Genomic DNA, 22594 nt, shown 5'->3' on the forward strand with positions numbered 1-22594 from the left:
TAGTCACCAGGCCATGGGGTACAATGTCTAATGCCATTAGCTGCACACTTTAAACCCACAGGACCCTGCGCAGTAGTAGATGCCCACTAGCATTATTGGGGTTGGAGTGCCTCTGAGCTTGCCCATCATAGAACCTACCCTGCCATGTTCACCGTGGCCTAGGGGCGCCCACAGACCCACATCCCCCACCCAGGTAACACCTTAACGTGCAAAGTTATGAATCTGAATCTGTACTCACTCCCTTGTGGCTGCTGTGATGCCTTCAAGCGCCCATCCAACTCCGGATAGGCCACCACCTGGATGCGGAACATCAGGGGGGTCAGGGTACGACGGGCACCCCTTCCTCGTTGGGAGGTCAGCCCCAGCTGGGCCTCCGCCGTCTTCCTTGCCCAGAGGCATAGGTCCTCCCACCGTTTGCAACAGTGGGTGCTCCACCTGTCAAAGACCCCCAGGGTCTGCACCCCCTTGGTGATGGCACGCCAAATACCCTTTTTCTGATGGGCGCTGACCTGCAGAAAAAGATCCAGCAGAAAAGGTATTATTCATACTGTCCGGACTGTTATACTCATGGCCCACCATATCCTTCCCATCCCCTTGCGCACAGACATTGTCCACTGAACATGCAGCACTCTGCCCAGGACCCCAACCCCCCCCCCCCCACTTGAGGCTTACACAAACAGCACTCCATACATTCATGCCCCACGCATCGTGCTGACAGTGTACTCACCTGTTTATCTGGAGGGCCATAAAGTAAACGGCACTGGGGTAGCACCCCATCCACTAGTCTCTCCAACTCCTCGGAAGTGAAGACAGGGCCCCTTTCCCCAGACACTCGAGCCATGGTTGCTTCCAGACACAGGTCACAGCAGCACTTGTAGTGTACGTCCTCTCCTGTTGAAGGTCAGGTAGCAAGTGAGTTAATGGATAGAAAATGGTGGTCACGTCTGCGGCGGTGTGTACCGTTACCACCGGCGTACATCACCATTGGCTTCTGAAACCCGTAGGCCCCAATGATAACCAATGATGTGTTGCACGGCGGTTGTCGACCGCCTCCCGCATCGGCGCACAACGTCAGCAGAATTACCTCAATTCCACTTGTCCCTCCTCAGAGGTCAGGCGGCAGCCATTTCAGGGGGGCACAGGCCATGGCACCTAACTGCAACACAGCAGACATAGGCATATCAATGGACCTACATGTTCACATACTGTTTCTGTAAAAAAGAAAGGCATTTTAATCTGAGTAAATGTTTGAATATGACCATCTGCTCACCGTTTTTCACCCTAGAGTTCAACTGCTGAGGATGAATAGGAGATGGAGACATACGCACGTGTACAGACCCCTGGTGGACCTGGTGACATTGGAGGACAGGCACATAATCCTAACCTACAGACTTGATAGGGCCACAATACAAGAGCTGTGGGCCCAATTGGAGCCAGCCCTGATTTCAGTTATCTTCCACCCCACAGGTATCCCCCCTCTAGTGCAGGTTCTGTCAGTGCTCCATTTCTTGGCAAGTTGTTCCTTCCAGGCGATAGTGGCCATGGCATCAGGGATGTCACAGCTTATGTTCTCAAACGTGCTGACCAGAGTGTTGTCTGCCCTGATGAAACACATGAGCAGCTACATCGTATTCCCCCAGGTGGATGATTTGCCCACAGTGAAGGCTGACTTCTATGCAATGGGACATATCCCCAACATCATTGGTGCTATTGATGGGACACATATTGCCTTTATCCCACCCCGGAGAAATGAACAGGTGTTCAGAAATCGAAAGAGCTTTCACTCTCTGAATGTGCAGATGGTGTGTTTGGCGGACCAGAACATCTCCCATGTCAATGCAAAGTATCCTGGCTCTCTGCATGATGCCTTTATCTTGAGGAATAGCAGCATCCCACATGTGATGTCTCAACTCCAGAGGCACAGGGTGTGGCTAATAGGTGAGCCCATGGTCCCCACCCAGTTGATGTAGGTATATGGGTGTGGGGTTGGCCCTAAGGGTGAGCATCTGGCTAAAAGGTATCCCTCGATATTTACAGGTGACTCTGGTTATCCCAACCTCTCATGGCTACTGACCCCAGTAAGGAATGCCAGGACAAGGGCACAGGAACGTTACAATGAGGCACATGGGCGAACAAGGAGGATCATTGAGCGCACCTTTGGCCTCCTGACGGTCAGATGCTGGTGCCTCCATCTGACAGGTGGATCCCTGTACTACTCACCCAAGAAGTTGTGCCAGATCATCGTTGCATGTTGGACAACCTGCCCTTGAGACGCCAGGTGCCTTTTCTGCAGGAGGATGAGGCTGGAGATGGGCGTGTGGCAGCGGTGGAGCCTGTGGACAGTGACACAGAGGAGGCAGAGGAAGAGGATGTGGACAACAGAACTACTATAATTCAACAGTACTTCCAGTGACACACAAGTAAGACACTCTAAACTTACCTTCCATTGCAGTTTTGTGTTGGACATTGTACATGGCAGACTGATTTTCCTATTTCTATAGCCACTTACGGTACCCTTTGGCATCTCTATTTTCAGGTGTGTTTTCTGCTGCCCACTACAGGTCATACCTATGAATATATAACTGTGCATTTGAATTGCTATGTTTACAGCTTGTTAAACTAATACATATTTCAATCAATTGACAGACTCTATACTTGTATTAGTTCCACGGGTGTTTATTTCTGTGATAATAAGTATAGGGGGTATTGCAATGGGCTGGGGTGATAGTGGAGGAATGTCCAGGATAGAGTACAATCTATTGGTATCACAGATGCATTGTCCAAGGGGGCATAGGGAGTAGGGCAATGGCAGTTCAAGGTGGACAGGGTGACAGAGTGTGACACAAGGGCGACATTCAGGGGAGTCTTATTTCCTGGCGGGGTCTTGGCAATGTTCTCTGGCTTCTGCCTAGATCGCAGGGACCTTTTGTGTGGTGGTTCTCCTTCTGCAGGGGGAGGGGTGCTAGTGGCCTGTTGTTCCAGGGGCGGTGCCTCCTGTCTACTAGCTTCAGCAGAGGTGGAGGGCTGTTCATCCGTGTGGCTAGTGTCAGGGGCCCGGAGGTGTGCCACTGCCTCCCTCATGGTGTTGGCCATGTCTGTCAGCACCCCTGCAATGGTGACCAGTGTGGTGTGGATGTCTCTCAGGTCCTCACTGATTCCCAGGTACTGTCTCTCCTGCAGCCACTGGGTCTCCTGCAGCTTGGCCATTATCTGGCCCATGGTCTCCTGGGAATGGTGGTATGCTCCCAGGATGTTGGTGAGTGCCTCGTGGAGAGTCGGTTCCCTTGGCCTGTTCTCCCCCTGTTGCACAGCAGTCCTCCCAGCTTGTTAGGGTTTGTACACAGCAAAGAACATGTCCCCTCTCACTGCACTAGTGGGTTCTGTAATAGCTCCCTTTTAAACTTACTATTCAAAGCCTTTCTTGTTATCTCACCTTCCCCCCCCCCTAGGCTTCTGTGTATGTTGTTTAATGTGCTGTTTTGTTTACACATTGGGCCTTGCTTTTACCAAGGCTTCTTTAAAACACTCCTCCCTAGGCCATGTGTTAATCCAACTCATTTGCATAATAACTGAAACTCTGCACACCTTTCAAGAACATGTGCAGCATGTGAGGACCACACCCAGCTCTTCAAACCACACCCAGCTCTGCACACCTTCCAAGAACATGTGCAGCATGTGAGGACCACACCCAGCCCTTCAAACCACACCCAGCTCTTCGAACCACACCCAGCCCTGTCTATAAAAGGCATCCCCCGAGCCTCACCCAGTGCTTGTGCTCGTCTACCTCCCACTTACCTGAGAACAGATCCCTCGGCGCTGGCACTCCTGCTCTTTACAGACTTTCTTTGACTTCAATTGGCGCAGCTGCTGGCTCTTCCTTCTTCCGGTTTCCGGTTCCTCCTTGCCTCAGCCTCTCTCCTACGAGTAACCTGCAAAAGAGAAAGAAGACAAGGTTAGACTGATCAGTATCTCTTCCCAGCAACAAGTAAGTGCAAAACTTTTTATTACCTGAGGGAGCTTTGACGGCAATTTCTGGATTCGTGTATAGACAGTTTGAGGCGAAGTGCCTTCCACGAGCATTGTGATTAAGGCTCTTTGTTGCAGGATTATTTTGCAGGACTTTGTGAAGCGGACATTGTTTTTTTTCATGGAACTTTTGGGAATCGAACAGTGGAAATCATTGACAGCAAGGAAAACAGTAAATCAAGGACTTGCACAAATTACATGCTGTATTTTGATGTAAAAGTACAGTATTTGTTTTATAAAAGATTCTGGAAATATGCGAAAAGTGAGTCTGCTATTGGGAATTTAGGCTTTAGTTATATTATGATGAATGTTTGATATTGGTAATTCTGATAACGGTATTTGTTTAATTTTTTAGAAGCTTAACAGTAATAGAAAACACATCCCAGAGCAGTAACACATTCCAAACCTGGAAACTAGAGACCAGGATCCAAGAGGTACTTTTAGAAGAGAATTTCCAATAAATAAAGGGATAGTCAGGAACCCATTTAGGAATAGGTTGCACTTATCTGTTCTTTGTTTATGTTTCATTAGGCACCAGTTTCTACAGAAGTCAGAAAGGGCCGCAGATTTGTGCAGCACTTCAACAGTGGAAACGCAAGAACGGTGTTGTCTCTCTTTTTTTTATTTTATCCACTTCCCCCCTTCCCTTGAGCTTCTGTTCTTAGTGCACTGTTTTAAAAACTAGTGTGCTGGAACAAGCAGTTTCAGGGTGGGGTCGGATTGTCTTCAACCTCCATCAGAACTGAACGAGAACTCAGGTGAGCTGGGCTTTGACAGAAGCACAAGCCTTAAAAAAAAATTTCAGTTCTGGTGGACGATGAATACCGGGGAAGAAATAGAGGGCATTGACGTCACGGATATGGCGCAGGCCCTAAATGAGGACTTGGCTCATAATGAATCAGTGTCTGGCATCTTGCAACATATGCAAGAGGAAATAGAGAGATTAAAGATGGAGAATACCTCTTTAAAACAGGATTTAAGCAGGTATAAATTTAGGGGATCTCAGTGGAACACAGCTTCTACGCCTTTGTTTAAAACCTCCTCAGAGACAGGGGCGCCATCAAAACATACAACTTTGCCTTCCCCAGTTGAGGTTACTGTTAATGTTCCTAATGTTGTGCCCTTAGCAGCACCTGAACGTTTTCATGGAGATAGTAACAAATTCCATGTTTTTATCAATCAATGTCAATTACACTTCATTTGTAAGCCACAACAGTTCCCTACTGATGATACGAAAGTGGCATTCGTCTTGTCTTATTTGGGTGGCACAGCAGCCAATTGGTCAATTCCTTTCGTGGATAGAGATGATCCCATCCTCCATAATTGGAATCAATTTAAACGTACAATGACCAGCCTTTTTGCAAAACACACTTTCATGCAGGCAAGTGATAATGAGCTTTTAAATCTTAAACAAGGTAACAAGGATTTATTGACCTATCTCACTAGTTTTAATCGTTTACTCACCGAGACACAGTGGCCAGAAGAAAAGCGTGTCTCCCTTTTTTGTAAAGGTTTGAGAGACGAGTTAAAAGACGCGCTGGCTCATATCGTTGATTTGCCAAAAGACTATTCAGACTTTGTAGATTTAGTTGTGAAATTAGAACATAGACTAGGAGAAAGAAAGAGAGATAAATACAAACTGGAATCACGGTTAACTTTTATTAGACACGAGAAGAAAGACACAGATAATAAACTCCCTGAACCAGAGCCTATGCAAATAGGGACACTCAGAGGTCCACTCACATCAGAGGAAAAAGAAAGAAGGAGAACATTTCAATTATGTTTATATTGTGGCAGGGCAGGTCACTTTGCCAGAGAATATCCAGTAAAGCCTAAAACTCCACGAAAGGGTGCTGTTTCCTCCACCTTCTCAACTGAATCGGGAAACGATTAAGCTCGACAAGGGGAGAGGTTACTTGTTCGAGAAAACATCTTAATCAAACCTCTAATGCTGCAGCCTTCAGGGTACCGCACATACCTAGACATTTCATAATTCAGGTCGTTTTAATTGTTACTACCCAAGTGAGGCATTCTCTCCCTGTCCTACTGGACTCAGGCGCGACAGGAAATTTTGTGGATAATAAGTTAGCTGAAATCTTAGGACTTCCTATGTGCCTAAAGCCTTGTCCAGAAGCAGTATGTGCAGTGGATGGGTCAGAATTGACCTCTGGATTAATCACAAAACAAACAAGTCCACTTGTTATGGTCTGTCAGAACGGGCACACAGAGGTGATTAGCTTTGATCTGATAGATACTCCTAATTTTGGTTTGATTCTCGGGGTACCCTGGTTAACAACTCATAACCCAAAAATTGATTGGGTGAATAGAACTGTTACTTTGGATTCCTCTTTCTGTAGAACCAATTGCTATCAAGAAGCAGGTACAGAACAGAGCACAGTATTACACTGTGCTAGTGTTACACAAGATGAACCAAGTCTCCCTCCTGAATATTCTGACTTTAAAGACGTCTTTGATCCAGTAAAGGCTAGTGTGCTGCCCCCACATCGGTCTTATGACTGCCGTATAGATCTTATCCCAGGGGCCCCTTTACCTAATAACAGAGTATATGCTTTGACTGACGAAGAAACCAAATACTTAAGAACCTACCTAGATGACCTACTACAGTCTGGGTTCATCCGTCATTCCACATCTCCAGTGTCATCTCCACTCTTTTTTATCCCGAAGCCGGATAAATCCCTGCGCGCGTGTATCGATTATAGAGGACTAAATAAGGCTACAATAAAGAATAAATATCCTCTTCCTCTAATACCTGTGTTGTTGGATCAATTAAGACATTCTACTGTATACACTAAACTAGATCTGCGGGGAGCTTACCACCTGGTCCGAGTAAAAGAGGGGGATGAGTGGAAGACAGCTTTCAAGACAAAGTTTGGTTTATTTGAGTACACAGTAATGCCCTTTGGGTTATGTAATGCCCCTGCGGCCTTTCAGTTCTTTATAAATGAGGTCCTACACGAATTCCTGGACGTTTGTGTCATAGTATACATAGACGACATCCTCATTTACTCTAAGAACTCAGAAGAACATACCCAACATGTTCGTGCAGTATTATCAAAGTTAAAAGAAAATCATCTTTTTGCTAAGTTAGAAAAGTGTACTTTTAATGTCAACAAGGTGGACTTTTTAGGATACTGCCTGTCACCTCAAGGAATAACTATGGATGTAAAGAAAATCAGTGCTATTGCTGATTGGCCAGAACCATCCTCTGTAAAAGATATTCAGAAATTTCTGGGTTTCGACAATTTTTATAGGAGGTTTATTGCACATTTTGCAGACATTGCAGCCCCAATAACTACCTTGTTGCGGAAAGGGCAACGATTTCTTTGGACTGATGAGGCGGCACACGCCTTTCAACTCCTAAAACAAAAGTTCACTTCAGCCCCAATTCTGAAACATCCTGATCCTGACTTGCCCTTTTTTGTTGAAGCGGATGCTTCACAAGTAGCTTTAGGAGGAGTTCTCTCTCAACGAGATGCAGTAGATGGCCAGTTACATCCTATAGCCTTCTATTCCAAAAAGTTATTACCAGCTGAACAAAATTACACTGTGGCTGAAAGGGAACTACTAGCTATCAAAGTAGCCTTTTCAGAATGGAGGCACCATTTAATGGGAGCCAAGTACCCAGTTACAATTTTTTCTGACCATAAGAACCTACAGTTTTTTGGATCACTTAAAGCACTAAAACCACGTCAGATGCGCTGGTTAAATTTTTTTAGCACATTTGACTTTGTTATAACCTATAGACCAGGTGCACAACAAATTCAATCTGATGTGTTATCTAGATACGGACATACCTCAGACATGAAACAAGATAAAATAGGAGAACCCATTATTCCTCCCCAAAAGTTGTTGGCACCAGTACAACAGAAGGATTTCATCACAGATCTATATAATGCACACATGCAAATAGCACCTCAGGATTGGTTAAAGGATTCCCATAACACAATACAACGAGGTTTATTGTATCACGACAACATGCTGTTAGTGCCCACCTCTGAATTACAAACACAGGTGATAATTTGGCATCACGCCTCACCGTTGGCAGGTCATCCTGGTTGGGTAAAAACCCTGGAAAATGTGCAAAAACACTTTTGGTGGGACACTATAAGAAAGGACATTAAGCAATTTGTCACTACCTGTCCAATTTGTGCAAGACATAAATCTTCTCATAAGGCTCCTGACGGCTTGTTAATACCAATGCCAACACCCAAACAACCTTGGCACACTGTGAACGTAGACTTTATTGTAGGTTTACCACCTGTAAAATCCTTCACAACAGTGTTGGTTATAGTGGATTTTTTATCTAAAATGGCACATTTTGTACCATTACGGAAATTACCCACGGCGGCAGAATTTGCCGATATTTTTATAAGGGAAATTGTGCGTTTACATGGTTTGCCAAGCAAAGTGGTGTCAGACCGAGGGAGCCAGTTCAACTCCAGATTTTGGAAAAAATTATGTGAAAAACTGAAAATAGATGTGGCCTTATCCACTGCTTTCCACCCAGAGACAGATGGACAGACTGAACGACTGAACCAAACCTTACTTCAAACGCTACGTTGTTTATTGGCTGATTATTCTAGTGAATGGTTGGAAGCTCTTCCTGTAGCAGAGTTTGTTTATAATAATACTGAGCATTCAGCTCTACTTTGCTCACCATTCTATTTCTTGCAGGGGTATCATCCAAGAGCTATACCCATTTTGTTAGAAGATTCCCTGTTGCCTACAGTAACGGATAGACTAACGAGGTTAGGTGACATACAGGACAAAGCCAGGAAACATTTATTAAAGTACAAGGAAAGCATGAAAAGACAAGCAGACAAACACAGGTCTGAGGCCCCAATCTATAAAATTGGTGACAAGGTATGGCTCTCCACAAAAAACCTAAACATAGAGGGATCCTGAAAGCTGCAACCATGTTTCATTGGACCCTTTAGTATAACTGCCATAGTAAACCCGGTAACAGTAAAATTAGATTTACCAAAAGAATATCCAGTACATACTGCATTCCATGTGTCCTTGCTTAAGCCGTACAACTCAAAAACCCGACCTGAACCACCACCTCCACCCATACCAATTAAAGGAAATCTGGAATATGAAGTGAAAAGCATAAAAGACTCAAAAAGAATTAGTGGACGTCTGTTTTATTTAGTAGAATGGAAAGGGTATGATGAATCTGAGAATTCATGGGAACCAGCATCATATGTACATGCCCCACAGCTGATTAGACGGTTTTATTTAAAAAATCCAGGAAAACCCTGTCCTGTAGGAGGGCCTTTGAGGGGGGCAACTGTTAGGGTTTGTACACAGCAAAGAGCATGTCCCCTCTCACTGCACTAGTGGGTTCTGTAATAGCTCCCTTTTAAACTTACTATTCAAAGCCTTTCTTGTTATCTCACCTTCCCCCCCCCCCCCTAGGCTTCTGTGTATGTTGTTTAATGTGCTGTTTTGTTTACACATTGGGCCTTGCTTTTACCAAGGCTTCTTTAAAACACTCCTCCCTAGGCCATGTGTTAATCCAACTCATTTGCATAATAACTGAAACTCTGCACACCTTTCAAGAACATGTGCAGCATGTGAGGACCACACCCAGCTCTTCAAACCACACCCAGCTCTGCACACCTTCCAAGAACATGTGCAGCATGTGAGGACCACACCCAGCCCTTCAAACCACACCCAGCTCTTCGAACCACACCCAGCCCTGTCTATAAAAGGCATCCCCCGAGCCTCACCCAGTGCTTGTGCTCGTCTACCTCCCGCTTACCTGAGAACAGATCCCTCGGCGCTGGCACTCCTGCTCTTTACAGACTTTCTTTGACTTCAATTGGCGCAGCTGCTGGCTCTTCCTTCTTCCGGTTTCCGGTTCCTCCTTGCCTCAGCCTCTCTCCTACGAGTAACCTGCAAAAGAGAAAGAAGACAAGGTTAGACTGATCAGTATCTCTTGCCAGCAACAAGTAAGTGCAAAACTTTTTATTACCTGAGGGAGCTTTGACGGCAATTTCTGGATTCGTGTATAGACAGTTTGAGGCGAAGTGCCTTCCACGAGCATTGTGATTAAGGCTCTTTGTTGCAGGATTATTTTGCAGGACTTTGTGAAGCGGACATTGTTTTTTTTCATGGAACTTTTGGGAATCGAACAGTGGAAACCATTGACAGCAAGGAAAACAGTAAATCAAGGACTTGCACAAATTACATGCTGTATTTTGATGTAAAAGTACAGTATTTGTTTTATAAAAGATTCTGGAAATATGCGAAAAGTGAGTCTGCTATTGGGAATTTAGGCTTTAGTTATATTATGATGAATGTTTGATATTGGTAATTCTGATAACGGTATTTGTTTAATTTTTTAGAAGCTTAACAGTAATAGAAAACACATCCCAGAGCAGTAACACATTCCAAACCTGGAAACTAGAGACCAGGATCCAAGAGGTACTTTTAGAAGAGAATTTCCAATAAATAAAGGGATAGTCAGGAACCCATTTAGGAATAGGTTGCACTTATCTGTTCTTTGTTTATGTTTCATTAGGCACCAGTTTCTACAGAAGTCAGAAAGGGCCGCAGATTTGTGCAGCACTTCAACAGTGGAAACACAAGAACGGTGTTGTCTCTCTTTTTTTAATTTTATCCACTTCCCCCCTTCCCTTGAGCTTCTGTTCTTAGTGCACTGTTTTAAAAACTAGTGTGCTGGAACAAGCAGTTTCAGGGTGGGGTCGGATTGTCTTCAACCTCCATCAGAACTGAACGAGAACTCAGGTGAGCTGGGCTTTGACACAGCTTCCCTGTTGTCCTGTGCTTCTGTCCCCTGAACTGTGTGCCCACTGCTACTGAATCCAGGTCTCTGATCGCCCTGTGTTTGTGGGGTTGCCCGGCATCCCTGTAGTGGTGGACACACTGCTGATTGACGTGTCCTTGAGACAAAGGGATGGGCCTGCTTGGAGGGTGCTGTGATGGTGTTTCCTGAGGGGGGAGGCTCTGTGGTGGTTTGGGACCATGGCTGGGTCACCGACTGTCCAGAGGTCCCTGATGGGCCAGGTTGGTCATCCTGATCCAGGCATGCAGAGCTGCTGTCATCACTGTGGGCCTCTTCTGGGGGGGACTGGATCTTGCTAGCACCTCCTCTCTGGTGACGTTGTGTGGGGGTTCTGTAGGGATGTAAATGCAGTGTTATTGTTTCTGCGTGTGACATCTTGTGCATGGGTATGTTTCCCTCTATGGTTGTTATTACCAAGGCAGCTTTGGCTTGTGTGAGTTGTGATTTGGTTGGCTAAGTGATTGTCACTAGTGTGCATAGTGTGGTGATGGGTGTCCATGCAAGTCTGTGATGGGGGTCCATGCATTGGTGTTGCATGCAGGGCTTGGTATTGGGATGGGTGGGTTGTGATGGTGGGGTATATGTGTGGTGGTGGAGTGAATGGGGTGCGGGTAGGGGTAGGAGTTTGTGATGGCATGCAAGTGGGGGTATGAAAGTAGTAAAGATTTGACTTACCAGAGTCTAGTCTTACTGCCACTCCTGCCAGGCCCTCAGGATGCATGATCGCCAAGACTTGCTCCTCCCATGTTGTTAGTTGTGGGGGAGGAGGTGGGGGGTCCACCTCCAGTCCTCTGTACAACTATCTGGTGTCTTGCAACCACGGAGTGCACCTTCCCCCGTAGGGGTGATGTGTTGGAGTGTATGCTATGAGGTGCCTGGATGGTGTATGGGTGATGGTGTTCTCTGGCTCTGATTCAGTGGGTGCTCCTGCCATGCCTCTCTCTCAGTTGTACATTTTTTGTTTTGTAAAGGGTTGTGGGTAGTGTGTGTGTGTTGTATGGTGGTGTGGGTGTGAGGTTGTGGTGTATGTATGTGTGTCAGGTGTGTGTAGTTTGAATTGTCCAATGTGGTGTTGTATTGTTAGATTGTGTGTATTTTGACCGCAGCGGTCTGTACCCTCAATGGTTTACCGCGGTTGAATGTCTGCCACGGTGATTCGTGGGCGTATTTCTGTTGGCATAACCGTGTGTGTTTTGGTACTGCCATTTTATCGCTGACCTTTGGGCTGGCGGATTTGTGTGTGTGTGTCTGTATAGTGACGGATTTCTATGTGTGGGTCATAATATGCGTAGCTGTATACCACCGTGGTCGCGGTATGTTGGCGGCAGTCAGCATGGCGGTAAGCAGCACTTACCGTCAATGTCATAATGAGAGCCATAGTGTTGTCTACGATAGATATCATACTCCACAAAGTTTACACACAGTTCCAAAATCAGAGAAAAAAAGAGATCGAGGGTTATAGTGGTAAAGACAGGTTTCCAGAGACAAAAAAAGGGGGGGAAGCAATATGCTTGAAGCAAGAGCCCTCACTCACCGTCCGGTGACATGCTTCATCATAGGGCTATGCTCCTCGTCAGGCCGGCACTGCAATGCCTGACGGGCCCCACAAAGGGGCTCTTTGCCGGAGATCTTTTAGGCAGTTGGTGTAGAGCCGGTCAGATGAAAAAAAGAAGAAAGAGGATTGGTATGGAAGAGATTAAAAATGACTAGGGGTAAAAAATTTATTTATTCAGATATTTAAACCCCTGGCATAGTTAAAAACATCGTTTTAGGGATATAGTAAGTTAATGTATACAATCCCTCGAAATTATAACAATTTTCACTAGAAATTCAAGTAAAAAAAGGGTACAAAAAAGAGTATACAGAATCACTGTGATACTCAATCAAGGGGTCAACATGTTTCTCGCTATATTGAGTTGAAATTGATCTCATGCGATTCATCAGGACCTATTTACGTACCTAATCCTTTATGAAAACTGCTTTGTGCATTAATTTATTCAAAACCCTCCAAGTATTACTGGTGGGCTCCCTCAGGGAGGTGGCAGGCTCTAAATTCCATTATGAATTGATATCGAACCACAAAAGTTGGTTCACCTGTGAGCCGTCTCCTTCCCCGGAACACGGTTTCAACAATTTCAACTCAATATAGCGAGAAACATGTTGACCCCTTGATTGAGTATCACAGTGATTCTGTATACTCTTTTTTGTACCCTTTTTTTACTTGAATTTCTAGTGAAAATTGTTATAATTTCGAGGGATTGTATACATTAACTTACTATATCCCTAAAACGATGTTTTTAACTATGCCAGGGGTTTAAATATCTGAATAAATAAATTTTTTACCCCTAGTCATTTTTAATCTCTTCCATACCAATCCTCTTTCTTCTTTTTTTCATCTGACCGGCTCTACACCAACTGCCTAAAAGATCTCCGGCAAAGAGCCCCTTTGTGGGGCCCGTCAGGCATTGCAGTGCCGGCCTGACGAGGAGCATAGCCCTATGATGAAGCATGTCACCGGACGGTGAGTGAGGGCTCTTGCTTCAAGCATATTGCTTCCCCCCCTTTTTTTGTCTCTGGAAACCTGTCTTTACCACTATAACCCTCGATCTCTTTTTTTCTCTGATTTTGGAACTGTGTGTAAACTTTGTGGAGTATATAATTGGGAGAAATACACACTGGACCAGGAGATATTCGTTTTTTCTCCAAATCTCCCGTTCTGCCCCTCCTTTTTTGAAATTTACGATAGATATCATTCAGACAGAGATGTCCCGTTTATACCATGGACAAAGTCAGCTGCGTTCCATTATGCAGCTTGGTTAGTTGTTACAAACATTGAAAAATGGACGTGTTCCATGAAGATACATTTACAGTAGTGAATTATTCACTGCTTTTAATTTATCCAGGAAACAACAGACAATGGCTAAAAGGGAAGCGAGTTTCACCATGCTTCATATAGAGAAATTAGAAAAGTTGCCTTTTACGATCGCAGAGAGTCCTTCAACAGTATGGCTCTTACACTGCATCATTAATCTGCCCATTTCCACTTTTCGTTATTCGAAATGCCTAAAACATCTTGCCGTGGGCAGGTGTGAGCGTCTGGGTGATAGCTATATTAAGGAAGAGTGGGAGTTGCCCTTTAATTACAAATGTCTGAATGGCGAAATAGAGGTCTTTCTTAGCGGAAGCGAATGTGAGACTACTGTAGGTCATTCAATGATCTGCAAGCAGGTGTTCCTTCACGGCCATTGCAATGCGGGAGTCGCGAACTTGGCCTGTTTTCTGAAGGGCACTCCCATCTCATTGATTCGTCCAGCATTTCATGTACTTTCTAATGGATGTTATGTGGTGCTGAGCGATCAAAGCTGTTGCGGTATGCGACCAGGAAGTGCATACACAATTTCGGTCTCTAAGGTCGTTACGTGTTGTGGATATATTTTATTCCCCCCCACGAGAGATAAAGGTATCAGAAATGTGGCCTTACATTGATACTATTAATGTAAATTATGACAAGCTGAGCAGACTGAAGGTGCTACTGTTTCAGAAACAGGTCAAGTTGACATCAGCTAGAGGGACGTATGCTATCCAGATTGCGAGATCATCAGCCGAGATACAATCCCTATTAAATACTAACTTCCCCAAGCACTTTGGTGAGCTGGTATCCATAATTTTCAACGCTTCGAGCACTACTGGTATTGTCCATTTCTTTAACACTGTCGGGTCTGGGTTTGTGTCAATTTTCCAGACTATCTTCGGAGTCATATCGTCAGCCGTCCATTCGCTCTTTGCAAGTGTGTTTGGTGGCTTTCCGATAATTTTGGCATTTATTGGCGGAATACTGCTGATACTTCTTCTGATTCACAGTGGTTGTTTCTTTACAGCTACATGGAGCGATGGAGCAGCTACCACCAGCACAACTGTGCCGTGAACGCATGGTTCAGGTCTTCGATGCTTCCTTCCTGGAGGAATTGGAGTGGGATTGGTCATTGTCATTCTGACCACTTCTCTGGTGCGTGCAGCCTGTCTTTCACTATGTATGGTGCTTCTTCGAACATTTGCCAACAGTGTGTCTTGCCGTCACCCCAATGCATCCTGTGGACCAAGAACTGCTGATGTCCCCGATGAGGGTTCATACACAGTCGTGCCCCCTGAGACAAAGGCTGATCCGCGAGGCTACTTACGAACACTGTGTTAAATGAGTTGGCTCTTCACTCTACGGAACTTGGCACTAAGGCAGGTGGACCTGCAAGAGAGACTACTGTGCACTTTTGCTCCGTGAATCCATCCGCTCGTGTGATCGATCTAACATCTGACGATTTGACCTCGTTTTATTATGACTTCCTAGTTGATGACTTCGGAGCTACTCTTCAAGAGCATGACTATTGTTCCACAAATTTATGATTGGCTTTTTTATCCAAACAAAGCTCAATATAGGCTTTTACTGTCTTTACTTTGGCCTGCTGTGCTTGTCATGGTTGACATTAGGTCTCTTTGTGTCTTTTGTTTTTAAGCTATTACTTTTTAAGTATGTTTTTAACTTATTTTTATGCTTTTAGCTTTTAGTCCAGAGCAGTTTTTTAGCAGTTGGATTCATTCACCTTCGGTGGCGTCCAGTTATGGCATCATACTTATCATGGCAATGGGGAGGGTGCAGTCCTAGTTTGTTTTAATGGGATAAAAGGAGTTAGCTTAGCGTTTGGCTTTCAGGCTCGTGCCCCCGTCACCTAGTGACTTTTAACCTACTTAGCTTGCTCTGTCTTAGCCCATTTAGTTAATTAATTCTTTTAAGATGGCTGCCTTGTTTATAATTAGGCTATTTGTTTAAGTTTATGTTATCAGTGCCACCGCGCTATGGCATCAAATCAAGCGACAAAGACAAACAAACTGTAGGTATTCACATTAGGTACTTTCCCTCTTCACGCTTATCTATTGTTTGGGAACAACCTCCGTCAGGGGTCTAAGTAGATCTGTATAAATACACCTCACTTTAAACAGATAATCAGTGGGATTCCGACCAGATACCATTGCTGCTATCGATGCTGCACGTCGCCTTGACGCTGACCTGGACTTCATGTTCATACGGAGTCTGAGCTGGAGACCTCATTCCAAGGTAACAAGGGTTGGGGGCTCTTCTCAGGGACATGGCATTGGCAGATTAGGTTTAACATGCATAGCTCTCCTTGATGTAGAAAGTTAGGCCTATCAGAATAGGGTAATAGGACATATGATATACTATATACTTTACGTCTTTCTAAGTTACTGCATGATGATGGGGGTCTTCATAATCAAGACTCTTGTCTTTACCATTCTGTGTCTTGCACTGTTCATTATCCTAATCCTAATCAAAAACTATTGAAACCTTACTGCATCTTCGTTTTTACCTGTGTTTGGTTGAGACATGATGTATCTGTGAGAAAGGGGTAATCTCGGTTCAACCACGACACTCCCTGAGATGTCATACTCTTGAGTCCATGCGTAAAGGTTGCCACACATCACCTTTAACTGTTTGTGTTTTTGGTGAGGTACTGCTAGTAAGCCGGAAAGGTTGGGACTACAGTTGTGACTTGTTGTAGGATAGGCATAGTCACCTACAAACACAAGTACTGTCATCCTTAAACCAGCAGTTTTGCCCAAAGCAAGAGTACAACTACGACACATTCAGTGTCGTAGGTCTGGTATTCCTACCACCACAAGTAGGGAGTGATACCACTGTCCCCGTCGACTGTTTGGCTGAGGTGCTGGGCTGTGTCCTTGGTACCCTGCCCATACGTGCAGGATGGGGGAGTGGTAGGGAAGAGGTCAAGTTGGGCAAGGAAAAGCCTTTTAGGGATGTTGGGGCGGGAGGAGGGAGGAATAATGGGAGTGGAGGATGAGGGAGTGGTTGTTGGAGCTGTATGTCTGATGGATTTGGGTGCAGGTGCATGGGCTGTATGCTGATGTGAGATGGATGGCTGTTGGGTGTCTGAGTGCTTGCGTTTGTGTCCTTTAGGAGGGCGGGACAGACACAGTTGGAGAGGACACAGGGGACGCTTGCATGGATGTTGTGGAGGTGTCTGCCAGTGAGGTGTGTGTTCTGCTTGGTGTGGTGATGCTGGTAGTGGATATTGATGTAGTGCATGCAGGTGTGAGTGTGGACGTAACTGGGAGGGGGTGGAGGAGGGGGAGACAATGGAGGCTGTGGATGTCAGCGTGTCTGCAACGGGATGTTGTTTGTGTGAGTGCCTGTGGGATGAAGTGTGGTGCTTGTGTTTGCCTGTGCCACTCTTGTGTGTTGCCTTGTGTGCAAATTCTTTATTTCAGTCTATTTTTCGTCCCCTGTGACAATTCACCCTGGAACAGTGTACTCACTTTGATTATAGCCTTGTGTGCATGCCCGTCTACCTATGTGGTTGGGATTGGTTGGGGTTGAGGAGAATGGGACTGGGAAGTGGAAGTTGGAGGGGGAACGGTAGAAACAGGGACAATGGCTGCCATCAGGGAGAAGGCCAGAGCCTGAATCAATCTCTGTTGGGCCGCCAATACACTGTGAATGCCCTCCAGGAATGCATTGCATTGCTGCATCTGGGATGCCAGCCCCTGGATGGCATTCACAATGGTTGATTGCCCTACAGAGATAAATCTCAGGAGGTCAAGAGCCTCCTCACTCAGGGCAGCAGGGCTCACTGGGGGAGGGCCTAAGGTGCCTGGGGCGAAGGAAATGCCCATTTCCTGTGTGAGCTGGCATGGGTAACTTGCTGAGGGGCTGCTGGGAGGGCGGTGCTGGTATGGGGGTGGCAGCTGTACCTGCAGCTGGGGTGGTCACAGACGTGTCCGCCCCCACCAGGAAGTTCCCATCGGAGGAGGTATCTGAGTCTGTGTTGTCCCCTCCAGTCTCCGCCATGGTGCTCCCCTCGCCCTCTGTCCCACTGGTTCCCTCAGCGTTTGTGGACTTTGCCTCCTGGGTCCTGTGGGATGCAGCTCCCTCTGTCGCCAGTGCCTCTGCTCCTCTGCCAGATGATGCTAATGCACATAAGGACAGGATGACAAAACAAGAAAAGGGGCGAGAGACAAAAGATACACTGGGTCAATGACTGCACCAACACCACCGTTGGCGTACACAGCACCCTCACACACAGGGAACAGGCCTATGCACTATGCATTGCACTACCAGTGAAATGGCTAGTCACCAAGGCATGAGAAGGGGCACACACCGCCACCTGCAGCACACCTGGGACCCACACAGCCCTGCCCAGAAGTGAATACTAACAAGCTAGACAAGCAGTATTTTACATTCTAACCCTTAGCCACCAGAGGACCTATGCTGCTATGTCTGTCCTGGCCTAGGGGCACCCAAGGACACACAACCACCACCCCCCACCAGCCGTAAGTTGTAAAGATAGCCACTGTACTCACCCCGTTGTGGCTGTTGTGATGCCCTCAAGCGCCTGTCCAGCTCAGGGTAGGCCACCGCCAGTATGCGGGCCATCAGGTGGTTCAGGGTCCGACGGCCATCCCTTCCTCGTTGGTAGGCCATCCCCAGCTGGGCCTCCGTGGTCTTCCGTGCCCAGCGTCTCAGGTCATCCCACCGTTTCCGACAGTGGGTGCTCCGCCTGCCATAGACCCCCAGGGTCCGCACCTCCTTGTCGATGGCACACCATATTCCCTTCTTTTGATGGGTGCTGACCTGCAGAGGCAATACAGACAGGAGAACACCATTATACAAACAGTCCAGCCTGTCACACAAATGGCCCACCATACCCGTTTTTATCACCATTGGCACACACATAGCCCAGCGCACAACGTGTACACCACCAAGAGGACATTCACACACACCTCTTACACGATGCCTTCACACACAACTCCATGCATTCATGCCACATGCATTGTGCCCACAGTGTACTCACCTGTTGGTCTGGAGGCCCATACAGCAGTCCGTACTGGGGTAGGATCCCATCCACCAGTCGCTCCAACTCCTCAGAAGTGAAGGCTGGGGCCCTTTCCCCGGTCACACGTGCCATGGTAGGTTCCAGACACAGGTCACAGCAGCACATGCAGTGTAGGTCCTCTCCTATGGAAGGTCAGGAAACAAGTGAGGATTGAGATAGAAAATGGTGGTTATGTCCGCGGCGGTGCATACAGTCACCGCTTGCATCGATCCCCATTGGCCACTGTACCCCATAGGGCCCAATATAAACCAATAAGGAATTGCACGGCGGTTCACAACCACCTACTGCCACAGCGCCCAACGTCGGTGGCATTTCCTCACTTCCACCTGTCCCTCCGCACAGGACTGACGGTCACCATTTCGGTGGGGGTGAACAGGCCTATCGATTATTCATGCGTCACTGGATATATAGGTACATACTTTGAAATTACACTTTCCCCAAACATGATTGCACCATGTGGACTGCTCTGTTGGTGTAGTTGTTTAAAATGTGACAGCCTACTCACTCCTGTGTCCCTTAGATACCTACCGCTGCAGATGAATAGGAGATGGAGACATACCCCTGTGTACAAACCCCTGGTGGACTTGGCTACACTGGAAAGTAGGCACATTATACTCATCTATAGACTTGACAGGGCCACAATCACAGAGCTCTGTGCCCAGTTGGAACCTGACCCGATCTCATCTATACATCATCCCACTGGGATTCCCCCCTCTTGTGCACGTTCTATCAGCGCTCCATTTCCTGGCAACTGGTTCTTTCCAAGTGACAGTGGTATTGGCAGCAGGAATATCACAGCCAATGTTCTCAAGAGTGCTGGCGAGAGTCTTGTCTGCCCTGATAAAACACGTGTGCAGCTACATTGCTTTCCCCCAGGTGGAGGATTTGGCCACTGTGAAGGCAGGGTTTTATGCAATGGGACATATCCCCAATATATTTGGGTGATTAACGGAATGTTATTGAATTTGTCCCCCGGCAAAATGAACAGGTGTTCAGGAATCGTAAGAGTTTCCACTCCATGAATGTGCAGATGGTGTGCCTGGTGGACCAGTACATCTCCCACGTCAATGCTAAGTATCCTGGGTCGGTGCATGATGCCTTTGTCCTAGGGAATAGCAGCATCCCAAATGTGATGGCCCAACTACAGAGGCACAGGGTGTGGCTGATGGGTGAGCCTTGGTTCCCACCCAGTATATGTTGGTGTCTGCCAATGCTGTTGGCCATATAGGATAGTGTGTGGCTAAATGTTGTCCCTCAATATTTGCCAGTGACTCTGGTTACCCAAACGTATAATGGCTGCTGACCCCTGTGAGGATGCCAGGTCAAGGGCAGAAGAATGTTATAATGAGGCACATGGGTGAACCAGAAAGATAATTGAGAGGACCTTTGGCCTCCTAAAGGCCAGATTCAGGTGCCTCCATATGACAGGTGGATCCCTGTGCTACTCACCAGAGAAGGTCTTCCAGATAGTAGTGACATGATACATGTTGCACAACCTGGGCTTCAGAAGCCATTTACCTTTTCTGCAGGAGGGAGAGACTGGAGATGCCCCTGTGGCAGTAGTGGACCCTAAGGACAATGAGGAGGTGGAGGCAGAGGATGAGGATGTGGACAACAGAACATTGGTGATACGTCAGTACTTCCAATGACACACAGGTGAGACAGTGTAACTTAACATTTCTATGACTATTGGTGTATTCTGTGTGGCATTAGCATGATGGCATTACTCACTTCTTTCCCCTACTTACTGTTACCTATGGATATTCATTTTACAGATGTTGTTGATATGACAACATTGTCCTGATGTGATCACAACAGCCAGCAACAGGTCATTCATTCTATGCTCATATAATGTACAGTTCATTTGCAATGGTAGTAGCTATTTCAATCAATATACATTTGCATTACATGAAATACTAGTAGTCGATTTTTATCCAAGGGTGTTTATTGCTGTGCTAAAATATAGGGGGGAAGTGCAATGGAATGGGGCAATGATGGAGGAAAGTCCAGGGTATTGTTCCAGTCTGTTTGTAGCACAGGTGCAGTGTCCATGAGGACATAGGAGGGGGAGCAATGGCAGTTAAGGTGGACAAGGTGACAGAGTGGGACACAAGAGGGACAATCATGAGGGTCTAATTTCCTGCCGGTGGTCTTGGCAAGTGTCTCTGGCTTCTGTCTTGGTCACAGAGAACGTTTGTGGGTGGTTCACATTCTGCAGGGGGAGGGATGCTGGTGGCCTGTGAGTCCTGTGGCGGTGCCTCCTGGCCACTAGCGGCAGCGGAAGTGGAGGGCTGTTCAGATGACTGGCTAGTGGTAAGGGCCCGCTGGTGTGCTGTTGCCTCCCTCATGATGTTGGCCATGTCTGCCAGCACCCCTGCTATGGAGATCAGGGTGATGTTAATGGTCTGCAAGTCCTCCCTGATCCTCTGATACTGTCCCTCCTGTAGCCGCCTGTTCTCCTGCACGTTGCTAGGATCTGGCCCATCATGTCCTGGGAATGTTGGTAGGCTTCCAGGATCTCAGAGAGTGCCTCCTGGAGAGTCGGTTCCCTGCTCCTGTCCTCCCCCTGGCACACAGCAGTCCTGCCAGTGTCCTTGTTGGCCTGTGCCTCTGTCCTCTGAACGGTGTGCCCACTGCCACTGACTCCAGGTCCCTGATTGTCTTGGGAGCGAGGTGTGACCTGGGGTCCCTGTACAGGTGGGCACACTGGTGATTGACGTGTCTTGGGGACAGAGGCATGGGTCTGCTGGGTGGGTGCTGTGGTGTTGGTTCCTGATGGGGGAGGCTCTGTGGTGGTCTGTGAGTGGGTTTGGGTGACCGGCTGTCCAGTGGTCCCAGATGGGCCAGGTAGATCATCCAGATCCAGAAGTGTAGAGTTACTGTCATCACTGGTGGCCTTTTCTGTTGGAGGGCTGGATAGTGGCGGCACCTCCTCTCCAGTGACATTGGATGGGCTACCTGTAGGATGTAAATGATGGATTATGCTTCAAGGGTATGACATTTGTACTTCTGTAGCTTCCCTTCCATTGCTGTTGTTACCATTGTCATAATATGGTGAATGGATATTCGCCAGCGTGGCGGTAAGTTGGTGGCCATCAGCGTGGCGGTAAGTGGGATTTACAGCCAGTGTCATAATGAGGGCCAGAGTTCTCCCCGATGCTCAAAGATGCCCTGTGCCATACACCTGGCGTGGTCATGTACCCTGATACACTAATACCAGGAGCAGATTACTGAGGCATTATCTGGCATGATCCTGGAACCTGTTGAATGCTGCCCACAGCACTGACTTTAAGATACTGACAATAATGTGACATCATTTTGGATATCCAAATACATAGTGTTCCATGGTGAGACATGTAAGATGAACAATGCAGGAAAAGAAACAGATTGTGACGGACATGCTAATAGCAATTAAAGTCAATCTGTTGTATTGTGAAACAAACCTGACTTTAGAATTTCATATCTGTAATATCCCAGTGACATGGAAGCTATGTGTATTGTTCTTTGCTGAAAAGACTGAGTTAAAGAGTATCCTTAAAGAAGACAGCTGAACGACTGCAGTAACAGAGTTAAAGAGTATCCTTAAAGAAGACAAGGCACATACCAGCAATTGAGATTTGTGTAGGTCCAGAGATTTTGCTTGGAACTTGCCACCAGTAATGCTCAGTGCCGGGGTGGCTGAATACCAAGGTTGCCTTTCTCTTGACTTCATCCTGTTCCTTCTTTACTTTACCACCCTATATTTTCTGACCCTTTAGCTCATTTTTGCACGATCTTTTCTTCCATGATTCCTCTATTTTTCTCGTTGTCATTC

The sequence above is a fragment of the Pleurodeles waltl genome, chromosome 8 (genome assembly GCF_031143425.1).
Source record: "Pleurodeles waltl isolate 20211129_DDA chromosome 8, aPleWal1.hap1.20221129, whole genome shotgun sequence".
NCBI classification, from domain to species: domain Eukaryota; kingdom Metazoa; phylum Chordata; class Amphibia; order Caudata; family Salamandridae; genus Pleurodeles; species Pleurodeles waltl.